Source organism: Mastigoproctus giganteus, chromosome 12, assembly GCF_048544385.1.
Source record: "Mastigoproctus giganteus isolate SK-2022 chromosome 12, ASM4854438v1, whole genome shotgun sequence".
Lineage (NCBI taxonomy): Eukaryota > Metazoa > Arthropoda > Arachnida > Uropygi > Thelyphonidae > Mastigoproctus > Mastigoproctus giganteus.
Genome location: NC_143586.1, coordinates 108,956,292 through 108,969,927, shown reverse-complemented (window position 1 = coordinate 108,969,927; position 13,636 = coordinate 108,956,292). Strand labels below are relative to the sequence as shown.

The following is a 13,636-nucleotide window of genomic DNA, read 5'->3' as shown; positions in this document are numbered from 1 at the left end:
TAATTTTTAATTCATTCTTAAACAAAAAAAAAAAAATCTACTTTGTGTTTAAATTTGCAGCTTAAGTTTTAGTTTCCTTTCAAACTATTACCATTAGATAAAATTGACCATTTAACTTATTAATGATCTATTTTAACGTTTGATCAGTTTCGTTGTTCTTTAATAACTGTGAATGATATTGTCTCAAATTTCAGCATTACATGTGCTTTAATTAGCCCTTTAAGATTAGGTTTGTTCAACTGTTACATATATAAATCCTTACTGGATACTTTGACTTAAATAGATCAAAGACAATATCTAGACTCCTATAAACTTGAACTGCACGAATTACATATGGAAATTATATAAACAATTATAACAGTCTATCCGAAAACAGGTTTAATTTTTTTCTTTTCAATAGTGTCTTTTTTCATCCACATTCAAGTCACATGTTGCGAGTGCACATATAGTACAGGTCATTTTGGTTATTGTACTGAGCAGTTCAGCTTAATAGAGAATATGGTTCAAAATTTTGCAAACAATGCAAATTGATAATTTAAGAAGCTAGAAATATCATACAATAAATCAGTAGATTTATTAATATAATTACATTTAGTTTTTTATCATTTTTTTATTAAAAAATTTAACTTTTTTATTTATTTATTTATCTTTTATTATTGCATACCTGTGTTAGTGGTAGTACACGTCCATTCTTACATTTGACTTCTGACAAACAATTAAATAATCAAGCAAAGAAAATGCAACTTACCATATTCAAGATTAATGCATAGAAAGGTAATTTTGAAGAGCATATTAAACTTTCTAGAAAACCTTACCCACCAAAAAAAAAAAAAAAAAAAAGTTTATTTTCTTAACAACAATTTATTTTATTTTATTACATTTTTTTTTTTTTTTTTTTGTACATGGGGTACTGAACTCCTAAAAAAATAATTTTTATAGCAAAATTAATTCATAAGTTAAGAGAACTTATTTAACAAAGTTTTATAATTATATACATATAGATGGTCCTATATAAGTAAGGAAAGATGTTTGACTGTAAATAACAACACATTTTATTTATATATTTTAATTAATGCTTTCACAACAGAAAGGGTGTACTAAAAAAAAAAAAAAATGGCTGTTTAATATGGCCACCATTTTGGTCTTTACAAAATTGTATTTTGTGCAGGTAGTGGCATACAGCAAGGCACAATTCCTCAGAACTCAGAAATGTTCTCAACTACTCTAACTGTTGAATGCTGAAGCTCCAGCAGAGACCTATGCTTATTACTAAATACTTTATCCTTTAAGAATTCTGCACTGGGTAGTGAATTAGGGGAGTGCAAATACCATTCAGTGGAACACACCATCCAATCTATCAACCTTGGAACTTTTCTTCTAAGAAGTCATGGACAATTTTTTTTTGCATGCGAGCTGGTGTTTTTTCTTGCTTTAAAAAGCAATGCTTAATGATTTTCATCTGCATTATTGGAATTATTTTATCTTTTAGCAGTCTCAAGTAGCTTTTTCCCTCAGATTCCCTCAAAGCAAAAAGGTTAGAACAACTCCTGTCAAGCTAGGAGCATTTAAATCCTTGTTAAAGAATAAATGGGGATTAGTAAGAGAGTAATAAATACTTTTATGGCAATTAACAGTTCTGTTTAGTTTAAATGTGGCTTCATCAGTCTACAAACCATTGTCAATAATATCTCGGTTTGTTCTGTTTCACGAACATGTTGTTCTAGTATTCTGTTTGGGTCATCCTCATTCAAACGTTTTAGCAACATGGATGCTAAACCTTGTATTTAAATTCCAAACTAAAAACTTCTGAGATTTTTTGGGCTTCTTTCAATATCTTCTCTTAAAAGTTTCACATTGACAGATCTCTTTGAGATTACGAGATCTACTAGGCTTTGGTAGATTGTTCAGTGTGTAGGAACCACTATTTGGCAGTGATCACATTGTACTGATGTGGGATTTACTTAAAGATATAATTACCATCAGGAGTAAAGGGAAGGGTTTTTCCTTCCATGAAGGTGACTACAGTGGTCTCAGACAGATTTGATTTTAAATTATGTACAATGAGACCAATTGATGATGTTACCAACAGCAAATCCAAAATGGGAAGCATTCAAAAAAATAATCTTCGAAGCTTCTAGGCTTTTCATACAAACTAAGAAATATTGTTCAAGATTTAGGCCAAAATGGATGTCAGATGAACTAATTAGACATGTGGCAGAGAAGAAAAATGCATGGGATACATAAAAATTAACAGGTGACACAGAAGCCTATGATAGTTTTAAGCTGGTCTGTAACCAAGTCACAAAGAGATTAGGCAATCGAAGGCAGATTACGAGAAATCTTTGCCAAAGGATGCTAAGGAAAACAGCAAGGACTTCTTTACTTATATAAACTCTAAAAGGAGTGGGATGAATCAGATTGGTCCACTTGATATGGATGGTTCAACTGTTGATGATTCTGCTCAGATAGTTGATAATCTGAATGAGTATTTTGCATTTACATTCACACATGAGGAGTTATTAGGGGAGGAAAATGCCAAAAGTTTATCAAACTGTAACTGGGTGCTTAATGATTTTGTAATAACTGAGAGCAAAGTGGAAGAGAAATTGTTGAAGTTAAACATAAGAAAGGCACCTGGGTGGATGGGAACTATCCAGTTATATTAAAGGAGGCAGAAAAGAAAGTAAGCAAATCCTTAGCCATAATTATGAGAGCATCCTTGGACTCAGGGGAAGTCCCCACGGACTGGAGATGTACATATATATCACCAATTCACAAAAGGGTATCTAAGGGTGACACGAGTAATTACACACCGGGTAAAATAATGGAGTCACTGATTAAAGATGCATTGCAGGATCATGTAGAACGATCAAAAATTCAAATTGAAGAAAGACAGTTATAGAATAGAACGTAAATAGAATGTACGGAAATTTGCCTTTAGCCAGCGGGTAGTTGGCAGCTTAAATAAATTCGAGGAGGAACTGGACAAATGTTTAGAGGGAATGAATGTGTAAATGGTGGTTTTTATTTTATTTTATTTTATTTTATTATTTTTTTTTTTTTAGATTTGATTGTAGGTGATTTGTTCAGGAGATTATTAGAAAGTATTTTAAGTTATATGTGAGATCTGTTGCCAACTGTCTCTTCTGTTTGGGTATTTAGCAGCCTCCCTTCTATTAGACCTGTGGTGGAAGGTGGAAGAAATATTACAAGATTGGTGATATTTCTATAATAATACGAGGGGTTTCTGAAAAGTAAGGTAACATGTTTTTTTTTCTTAATAATGGTGAAAGGGAATGAGATGAAACACGGTGGACAGATAGACCCGTTAATTACATTCAAAAAGACTGCCAGTGCAGTGTTGCAGTACCGTCGCCTCACAGCAGATTCCAGTTACAAAATGGCGGCTACTGTGCGAGTGTGGTCCAAAACAGGTGTTCGTGAAGTTATTCGCTTTTTGCAAGCAAAAGGGTCTTCACTAAGTGACATTCACCGTGACCTGGTTTCTGTGTATGGCGAAAAGGCGATGACAAAGAAGCGGGTGTGTTTTTGGTGCAATGAATTTAAAGTGGGCTGTGTTGACATTGAAGATTGACATTGGGCAGGCAGGCCTTCATCGAGCAAGACAGAAAACAACATTTCGTGCATTAAGGGCATCGTTCTTGAAAACAGGCGAGTGAAGTTACACAAATAGTGAATGTGAGTAAGTCGCCTGTTCACGATGTCCTTGGCTTTCGAAAGGTGTGCTGCCACTGGGTGCCCCGACACTTGTCAGAGGAGGACAAAGCAAAGTGCATGGGGATGTGTCTAGAGAACCTGTTGCGATACAGCAATGAAAGAGAGGATTTTCTCGCTTGCATAGTCAGAGCAGACAAAACATGGGTTCATCACTTTACCCCGGAGAGCAAACAAGACTCCATGACCTGGAAACATCTACAACCTCCTGTGTGCAAAAACACTGTTCCCAGTGTCCAAAAAGTTATGGCCACAGTGTTCTGTTGGTGGATTTCTTGCCAAATGGAGGAACAATCAATGCACAGCTTTACTGTGCAACGTTGGGAAAACTGAAAGCCATATTCAACGCAAACGACCAGGACTCCTGACAAGCGATGTGATTTTGTTGCACGACAACACAATTTGACACACTGCCCACACCACGCATTAGTGGTTGTGCCGTAATTGTTGGGAAACTCTGTCACATCCCTTACAACCCAGGCTTAGCACCTTCAGACTTCCATTTGTTTGGCCCTCTGAAAAAACACCTTCCAGGAAAGCATTTTACCACAGATGAGGAAGTTCATCAGGCAGTGCGATGTTAGTTACTGCATCTGGGCATGGACTTCTTCAGTACTGGCATTGATAAACTGATCCATCATTGGGAAAAGTGCATTAATAAAATTCGAGACTTTGTGGAGAAGTAGTGCATGTTCACTTATTTCTTGGTGTGTAATTTCAACTTCTTATTATTAAACATCATTGAGAGAAAAAATGTGTTACCTTACTTTTTGGAAACCCCTCGTATTGATATAACAATTATATAGTTATAATGAAGTGTAAACAGCACTTCGTCAATACTATTTTTGATCTGATTAACTTTCTTGCAATCAATTCTGATTTATGGGACCTGAATCCTGAGTGTCAGTGCACTACCATATCATTGCTGATCACTAGTATCCTGTATGTGTACTCTTTATTTCTTTATAATAAATAGAAATTTTAATGATAATAAAAGGTTATATTGGTTAACTCAGACAAATAAGAAAAACCTACAGGCAGATTCTCTTACTCGCCAACGTTCAAGATATTCAAAAAGCAATACTCAAACTCAAAAAGCATAGTCGTAATAAAATTCACTCATATAGGGTTACTGTTTGACCCAGAAGCACCTGCTGGTAAATGAGGTAGTGGTGATATTAAATGTGGGGTATGAAGGCTAAGAAGCATGGAGAGGTTGAGAGAATCAATTTTATGAACTGGTTTTAACATTACAGTTCTTAGATGTATGTTCTAGCATATAACACTTATAGCAAATTATTGTTCCCTTCTTGAATGAATGTTACATGTCTGCATTCTGAATGGTTGACTGAAACTGTGAAATAGGAGTGTGCTTGGAATTGACAGTTTAGTGAATTATATCATTTGTGCTAGTCAGCCACTGTTGCTGCATGGATTGAATTAACTGGATTTGTTCAAGCATGCCATCATTCTATAGTTTCTGAGAGTTTTGCTGGTAACTAACCAGCAAATTTTGCTGGTTAGTTACCAGCAAAGTAACCTTCAAAGTAACTTTCTGAACTTTCTTCTTGTGGTCACATTTGTGAGATTTATTGAAGAAGGAGGCTTTCAATTCTGATTTCTTTTACTTTTTTTTATAAAGCTGGATACATTGTCAAAATCTTTTTCCTTAGAAATTAAGGGTTCACTTTAAAAGTGAGTAAGAATTTCTCTCTCTCTCTCTCAGTGGAGAACCAATTAAAACGTGTGTGTGTGTGTGTGTGTGTGTGTCGTTATTTGTTGTTATTTGGTTTTTAGGAGCATTAGCAACTAAGGCCATATTGCTCCGGGAATATGCAGTGGTCATTCCCTGACCTTTCCGCATCCGTATTTGGTGGTGACGGGCTCGAACCCCGGTCTAATCAAGAAGCGTGTGCTATGCACTACTGCTGCTGCTCCTTCCCACCTGGCTATGGAGGCGCCCCAAAACGTGTGTCACTTTACCTTGCAGGTGTGAATGAACTAATGGCTACATCATGTTTTTCTGAAGCGTTAAGGTTTCTTTCAGTCTGTCAAGCTCAAAAAAAAATCTAACAGGATACTTAGGGTTTTCTCCTGAAAATGAGAGAATTAGAGAACTTTGAATATAATTATGAATCATGAAATATGAAAGTTGTGGCAATATTTTATATATGTAGAACCTTGTATATAAACTACTAGCTTGCTCAGGATAAGCATAATCACAAACTGAATGAATATGATACCAGTAAAAATTTCCTGAACAATTCCTTAACCTTCCAGATTTATAAACCAAAAGTATAACTAGAAATAGAAAGGGTGCAAGAATATTTGCTGATGCTATCGAGGCACTGTTAGGTGGGTCGGAAAACTGCTAGCTTGGGGGAATACAAGAACCAGTAGATTAGCAGTGGCCACTGGCAGAGGTGAAAGTGATTCTTGCACTGCTTCTATTTGAATGAGCAGCAGCCTGGAAAACAAGATGCAGAGTATTTCAGAGACTGCTGGGACTCGTTGTGGTACAAGTAAACACATGGGTTGTGTTAGGGTAGCTAAGAATAGGAACGGGTGCATGTATACCTGCGTATACACCAATGCTAGGAGTTTGGTAAATAAATTTGATGAATTTGAGATATTGCTCAAAACATCAAAGGCAGATATTGTTAGGATATCAGAGACATGGTGTCACACAGATATAAGGAATGCAGAACCAGAATTTGGGGAGTACAGTGCGTATAGGAAGGGAGGGGGGGGGGTTATGCTATTAGTTAAGAAACACCTAAAATCCAAGGAAGTGAAGCCAGTCGACATCGTTGGACAGTGCAGTGTCGAGTCAATTTGGTGTGACATAAGCATTGAGAGTATGAGTGTGTTATAGGCCTAATGACTCTGATGAGTATAACAAAAAACTGTACAGGGAAATAGAGTGGGCCAGTAAATCAGAGAGTCTTATAATGGGGGATTTTAATTTCCCAGATATTGACTAGAATTTGTGGGTTGGTCACTCTCACAACTAGCAAGGCTTTTGTGGATTTATTGGATGATTGTTTTCTACATCAGCATGTTCGGGAGGCAACTACAGGGAGTAATATTCTTGATTTGATTATCAGTAGTGATTCTTCATGCATTAAGAATATGCAGATAAAGGAACCACTAGGTAGCAGTGATCACAATGTGCTGAAGTGGAATTTACTCAAAGAGGTAACTACCATCAGGGGTAAAGGAAAGGATTTTTGCTTTCGTAAAGGTGACTACGGTGGTCTGAGACAGTATTTAAATTCTATACAGCGGTACCAACTGATGATGTTACCAAATGCAAATTCAAAATGGGAAGCATTCAAAGAATTTATCTTGGAAGCTACTAGGCTTTACATACCAACTAAAAATATTGTTCAAGGTTTAGGCCTAAATGGATGTCATGAAGTAATGAACAGATGAACTATACTATGAAGAAAAATGCATGGATACATATAAACTAATGGGTGACATGGAAGCCTATGATAGATATAAGCTGGTCTGTAACCAAGTCACAAAGGAGATTAGCCAGGCAAAGGCAGATTATGAGAAATCTTTGGCAAAGGATGCAAAGAAAAACAAAGAGTTCTTTACCTATGTAAACTCTAGAAGGAAAGGGATTAATCAGATTGGTCCACTGGATGTTGATGATCCTGCTCAGGTGGCTAACAAACTAAATGAGTATTTTGCATCTACATTCACCCATGAGGAGTTATTCAGGGAGGGGAATGCCAGAGGTGAATTAAACTCTGGCACTGAGCTAGAAGATTTTGTAATAATTGAGAGGAAAGTGGAGGAGAAATTGTTGAAGATAAACATAAAAAAGGTACCTGAGGTGGATGGGATCTATCCAGTTATTTTAAAGGAGGCAGCAAAGGAAGTAAGCAAACCCTTAGCCATAATGTGAGCTTCTTTGGACTCAGGGGAGGTACCCATGGACTGGAGTGTTCAAATGTGACCCCAATTCACAAAGGAGGATCAAAGGATGACACAAGTAATTATAGACCTGTTAGTTTAACTTCTGTTCCAGGAAAATTAATGGAGGCACTGGTTAAAGAAGCACTGCAGGATCATCTAGACAAGACTTCAGATATAGCTCGGACACAACATGGTTTTGTTAAGGGAAAGTCTTGCCTGACCAATTTGATTGGATACTATGATGTGGTCACAAAGGGACTGGATGCAGAGAATAACTGATATCATATATAGCGAAATTTCTCCTAACGGACACCTCTCGTTAACGGACATCTCTCTACAACGGACATTTTCAAATTCCCCAACTCCCCTCTATTGGTTTTAACGTGTTTGCAGCTTCTGTCTAGCGGACAGGCAATCTGCACTGTTTCGTTTAGATTAGCACTTAATTTGATCTCCCCATAACGGACAGCGGGTGAGCCCACGGCCCTTTTTCTAGGAACGTTTCTTCCATGTATTGCCTCAATCGTGTGTTTATTTTCTATTTCCGATTCTCTGAATTTTATCAAGGTTTACGTCGCGGTTCTAAACCCTTTTTCAAGAATTTTAAGGCACGTGTAAAACTTCTGATGAATTCGGTGTGGGGGGGGGGGATATGGTCGGCCTTTCGTATTTTCAGTTTCAGTTTTGTTCAGTGTCGTGTGAAGTGCACAATGTCTTCTCATAAACATTTAACTTTAAAAGATAAAGTCGAACTCATTAATGCGTATGATCGGCAAAAAAATAGTGTTCGCACTCTCGCTGCAAAATTCAAAATTGAGAAGACGCAGGTAAGCGACATCCTAAAGAAAAAAAATGAACTGCTCAAACAATTTTGGCAACACGGAAATGATCAGGTTCAAAAATCATTCCCGAAAACTGTTGGACTTCAAATTGACAATGTTATGTATGAGTGGTTTTGTCGCGAACATGCTAAAAAAATTCCCATTAATCGGCCTATTATTAGGGAAAAGGCTTTTGAGGTTGTGAAATCTATGGGAGTAAATGAGTTCAAAGCTTCTGTGCTATGGCTAGACAAGTTCAAAACTCGGCATAAAATTTCTTGGAAAACCGTAAGTGGTGAAGGTGGATCTGTTGATACTGGAGTTCTAACAGAGTGGACCGTCAAATTGGAAGATTTATGTCGTGATTTTGAAGCTAAGGATATTTACAACTGTGACGAAACAGGGTTGTTTTTTAAAGCTCTTCCTGAAAAAACAATGAGTCTAAAAAACGAAAAGTGCCAGGGCGGAAAAATTTCTAAGAAACGCTTGACTGTACTATTGTGTACAAATATGCTAGGAGACTTTGAACAACCTCTTGTTATAGGAAAACCACAAAATCCTCGTTGTTTCAAGGGCATAAAGTTGAATCTTGAATGTTGATTAGAAGTCTAATAAAAAAGCGTGGATGACACGAGATATCATGGGCGAATGGATAAGTCACTTTAACCAAAACATGATTCGTCAAAACAGAAAAATTATTCTTTTCATGGATAATGCTGCAACTCACCCGCACATTGAATTGTCCAACATTCAAATCATTTTTCTGCCACCAAACACATCTGCAGAGTGTCAGCCCTTGGATCAAGGGATAATAAAAAAATTTTAAACTTCACTACAGAAAACGTGTTTTAAGACATCTCATTGCAAACATGAACGATGTAACATGTGCGAGTGACTTTGCAAAGAAAATCAGCATCCTAGATGCGATTCAATGGATTTCCTCTTCAGTAAACCAAATTAGGAAACAAACTGTCGTGAACTGTTTTGTAAAGTCTGGCTTGTCAAACGCAAAAATTGAAGTTGTGAACAGCAATGTGGAGCACCAAGAAGAGCAAGAACTTCATCTATTGATAATGTACGATACTTCAGCTACAAGTGACCCTGGCTACAAAGATATAGACTCGAACCTCACTACAGAAGATGGTGCTATAGATATCAACTACATTATCATCGATATTTTTCAAGAAGTTCCTCATGAGGATGAAGAAATGGAAGGAGATCATTATGTCGAAGAACATATTAACGACGAACCACCGATGAAAATAGAAGAAGCGCTCATACAAATCAATTGTTTAAAAATGTTTTTCGCCACTGAAGTATCTTACTGAAGGACTTTCGATGGTTTCTTCACTCCAAACAAATGTTGAAAACAAAATTATCAGCCGGAAGAAGGTGCAGAAAAAAATAAGTGATTACTGTATGTTTAACGATTTTTCTTTATCTCTTGTGTATGTAATCGTATATTATTTACAAAAATATTGTTCAAAATCTGTATATATTTTAATTTAATTTTACATAAAACGTTTAACGATTTTTCTTTCTTTCTTTCTTTTTTTTTCTCCCTCAGACTTCTTGTTAGCGGACACTTCTCTCTAACGGACACATTTTCGTTCCCCATGGCTGTCCGTTAAAGGGAGGTTTCATTGTATTTGGATCTTAGAAAGGCTTTTGATACTGTTGTACATGGAAGACTGCTGAACAAATTGGAGCAATGTGGTATTGGAGGCAAATTGCTGCTATGGATAAAGGGATGGTTGGGTGGGAGAAAACAGAGAGTGGTAATCAGTGGACACTGCTTGTTGTGGACTAATGTTATTAGTGGAGTCCCTCAGGGTTCAGTGTTGGGTCCATTGTTGTTTTCTGTATTTATAAATGATATTGATGATGGTGTATCAAGCTTAATGTCCAAGTTTGCAGACAAAGGTTGGCAGGGTTGGTAAGGACACTAATGACAGTACTCTGCTGCAACAGGATCTAGAAAAGTTGAGCAGATGGGCTGAGAGGTGGCAAATGATGTTTAACATTGACAAATGTAAAGAACTACATATGGGAAGCAGTAACCCCAGAGTGACGTATTAACTCTGTGGTACTACACTGACAGTGGTAGAGAACAAAAAGGACCTGGGGGTAATTGTGCAGGCAGATATGAAGTTTTCTGAGCAGTACAGACGGTCTGCAAGAGTAGCTCATAGTGTCTTGTCGATGATATACAGGAATTTTTGTAGCAGGGATAAGGAGGTGATTATTCCCTTGTACAAGGCAATGGTCAGGCCACACCTTGAGTACTGTATACAGGTCTTGAGACCTAATTTTTTTTTTTTTTTTTTTTTTTTTTGATTTGGTAGTTGTTGGCGCATCGGCTTCTGTGGCCATATTGCACCTCCCAAGGTTTTTGCTGTACTTTGATCCAAGCCCGAGGCGGGAATCGAACCCGCGACCTTTGGGTTGCCGGGCAGGTACTTTACCCACTCGGCTAGCCCGGTCGGCGAGACCTAATTTTAAGAAGGATGTAGAGCTGTTGGAACGAGTACAGAGAAGGGCAACAAGATTAGTGAATGGAACAAAGGGTTGCTCTTACGAAGAAAGGCTTAAGTTTTGCAAATTACAGTGTCTGGAGACTAGGCACCGGCGAGGTGATCTGATAGAGGTGTATAAAGCCTTGAATGGTTGGAGCATGCTCAGTGCTGATGGGATACTGCCTCTTGCTCAGAATAATCACCTGAGAGGGCATAAATTCAAATTGAGGAAAGACAGTTGTAGGATAGATGTGCGGAAGTTTGCCTTTAGTCAGTGGGTAGTCGGTTGGTAGAACAGACTTCCATCCTTAGTTGTGGAAGTTGACAGCCTAAATAAATTTAAGGCTGAGCTGGATTTTTTTTTTTTTTTTTTTGGCTGATGCTGCATAAGCTCACTTTCTTGCATCATATGCCTCTGCTAATGCTAATCAAACAAGATTAATCCTCTAAGATCCTTGCGAGAATAATATATATACATTTAAGACCCAAAGAAATTAAATGTTAATTCTAGACATACTATTGTTTCAAAAAAAAAAAAAAGGATAGATTGTTAATGCATAGGTACCCTCGAATACAAATACATCTACTGTATTTCTTCCAGTTCTCTAAATAATAAATGAAGGCAGGGAAAAACTATAATTTTAGGTTTTCATGACAGGCATGTGATTGAAACATACCTCTCTTTCAAGTAAGCCAATATGTCATGTTTCACTCTGCATTAATAACTTAGTTAATTTTCAATACCTTCTAAATTTTCTTTTTGTTTCATACTTACTAGTTAGTAGATAAAGTGAATAATATAATCTATTGATGATCATTAATGTTTAGTCAGTTTCATTGTTCCTTCAATATGAACAATATACAAAGGCTCACAGTTCAGCATTTCAAGGGCTTTAATTGGCCTTTTAACATTAATTTCGTCAACTATCGTATATATATAAAAACAAGTATAACAGTCTTTCTATCCTAAAACACTCACTTTTTTTCCCTAACTTGTGGACTCTTTTACTTTCCAACAGTTCTCTTTTTCATCTACATGCAAGCCATATGTCGCAAAATTGTGTGTAGTACAGGTCATTTCGATTGTTGTACTGAACAGCTATGCTTAAAGAGTGTGGTTTAACATTTTACTAACGATACAAGTTTATAACTTAACAGGCCAGAGATAGTATACAGTACTACAGTAAATTGATGCAGTCTATTAATGTATAATTATGCTTAGCTGCCATTGAAAATCAAATTTTAGATCCTTTCCCATTGGACATTGAATTATTCATATATTATGCTAATGACATTTTTCTAGTTGCTGATCGAACTACTATTAATAATCTCTTACATAAATATAATTCCATGCATGATAGACTGAGATATACTCTAGAACTAGAAGAAAATCAGAGTATTAATTTCCTTAAACTTAATGTTTACAAATGTAATCAAAAACTTAAAACATGTATTTAGGGGGGGGGAACACGCTCACACACACACACAGGTAAATTCCTACATTTTTATTCACATCACCTTTACAGTGCGAAAAAAAACAGTATTATACAATCAGATTTAGAAAGTGAATTACAATATTTAATTAATGCCTTAACAAAAAGGAAATACCCAATTCAGTTAATACATAATACTATTTCAGAAGCAAGAAATAGAATAAATAATACTTTCACTTCAAAACAGTTAAATAATAAGAACAAGCAATGCATCAAAGCCGTACACCCATACCATAGTTAGTTAGCCTGATGGCTTAGTTACATTTTCTGGTACTGACATAATCCTAATTTTTTCTTCATATAATAGACTAAGCACATTATTTAATAATGTATAAAGAAACATATAATATATATATTTTTTTTTTATGAAAACCCCAAACACGAAAGACATCAAAACCTATAGTACTTAGTACCGTGCATGGGTTGAAGGAGAATTATGGGGCGAGGGGGATGCCGGAAACTTTGCTCTAGAGACTAAACATGGGTTTCACCACTTCAAGCCTTCAATAAGCAAAGTGGTGGTATTTCACCGGTTGATGAAAGTCATCTACCACCTGTCAACGTGACTGTAACACATGCTATTTAGTCAAGCACAACTGTAAAATTTGGATCAACCAAGACTGCAAATACTTGAACCTATTATCATAGAAATAGTTTTCAATCTAATTAATCTGTAACAGAACTTAGCCAACATACACAATTACATAACCCTAAGACTGCAATAACCTAAATTAAATTCAACTTCGTCATAAATTATTGTTATATGAATCTTTAGCTGTTGAATGGTTCCATCAAAGCTCGCAGAATGTGATTCTCAACACCAAACTACCAGCCAATCTTTTGTCAATACAGAGTTTAACACAAAATTTCCAGCACTTGCTTTAGCTATACATCCTGGGAATCAAGTTTCATCTATAAAAACACACACAAGTTCCTTTCCTTGAAACAACCAACTGATGACATTTTACGAAAGTCTCCAATCAAGACTCTTGGTTATTCAGTTCACATCATCGTTTTAATTATGTATGACAACCTAAGTAAGGAGAAGTGCACTGCTTTTTCCTTGGGCATTTTTAACTTGGGCACTTTTTTTAAAATGCACATCTTTGAACCATGTGGTTTCAGAGGTGACTCCATAAAA

At 36.4% G+C, this 13,636-nt stretch overlaps 1 protein-coding gene across 1 annotated transcript in view; it reads left to right on the top strand.

Moving 5' to 3' along the window:
- The window catches only part of LOC150077332 (uncharacterized), a 308,602-nt gene that overhangs the window by 204,317 nt on the left and 90,649 nt on the right, over positions 1–13,636 (top strand). The gene's annotated exons all lie outside the window — the stretch shown is intronic.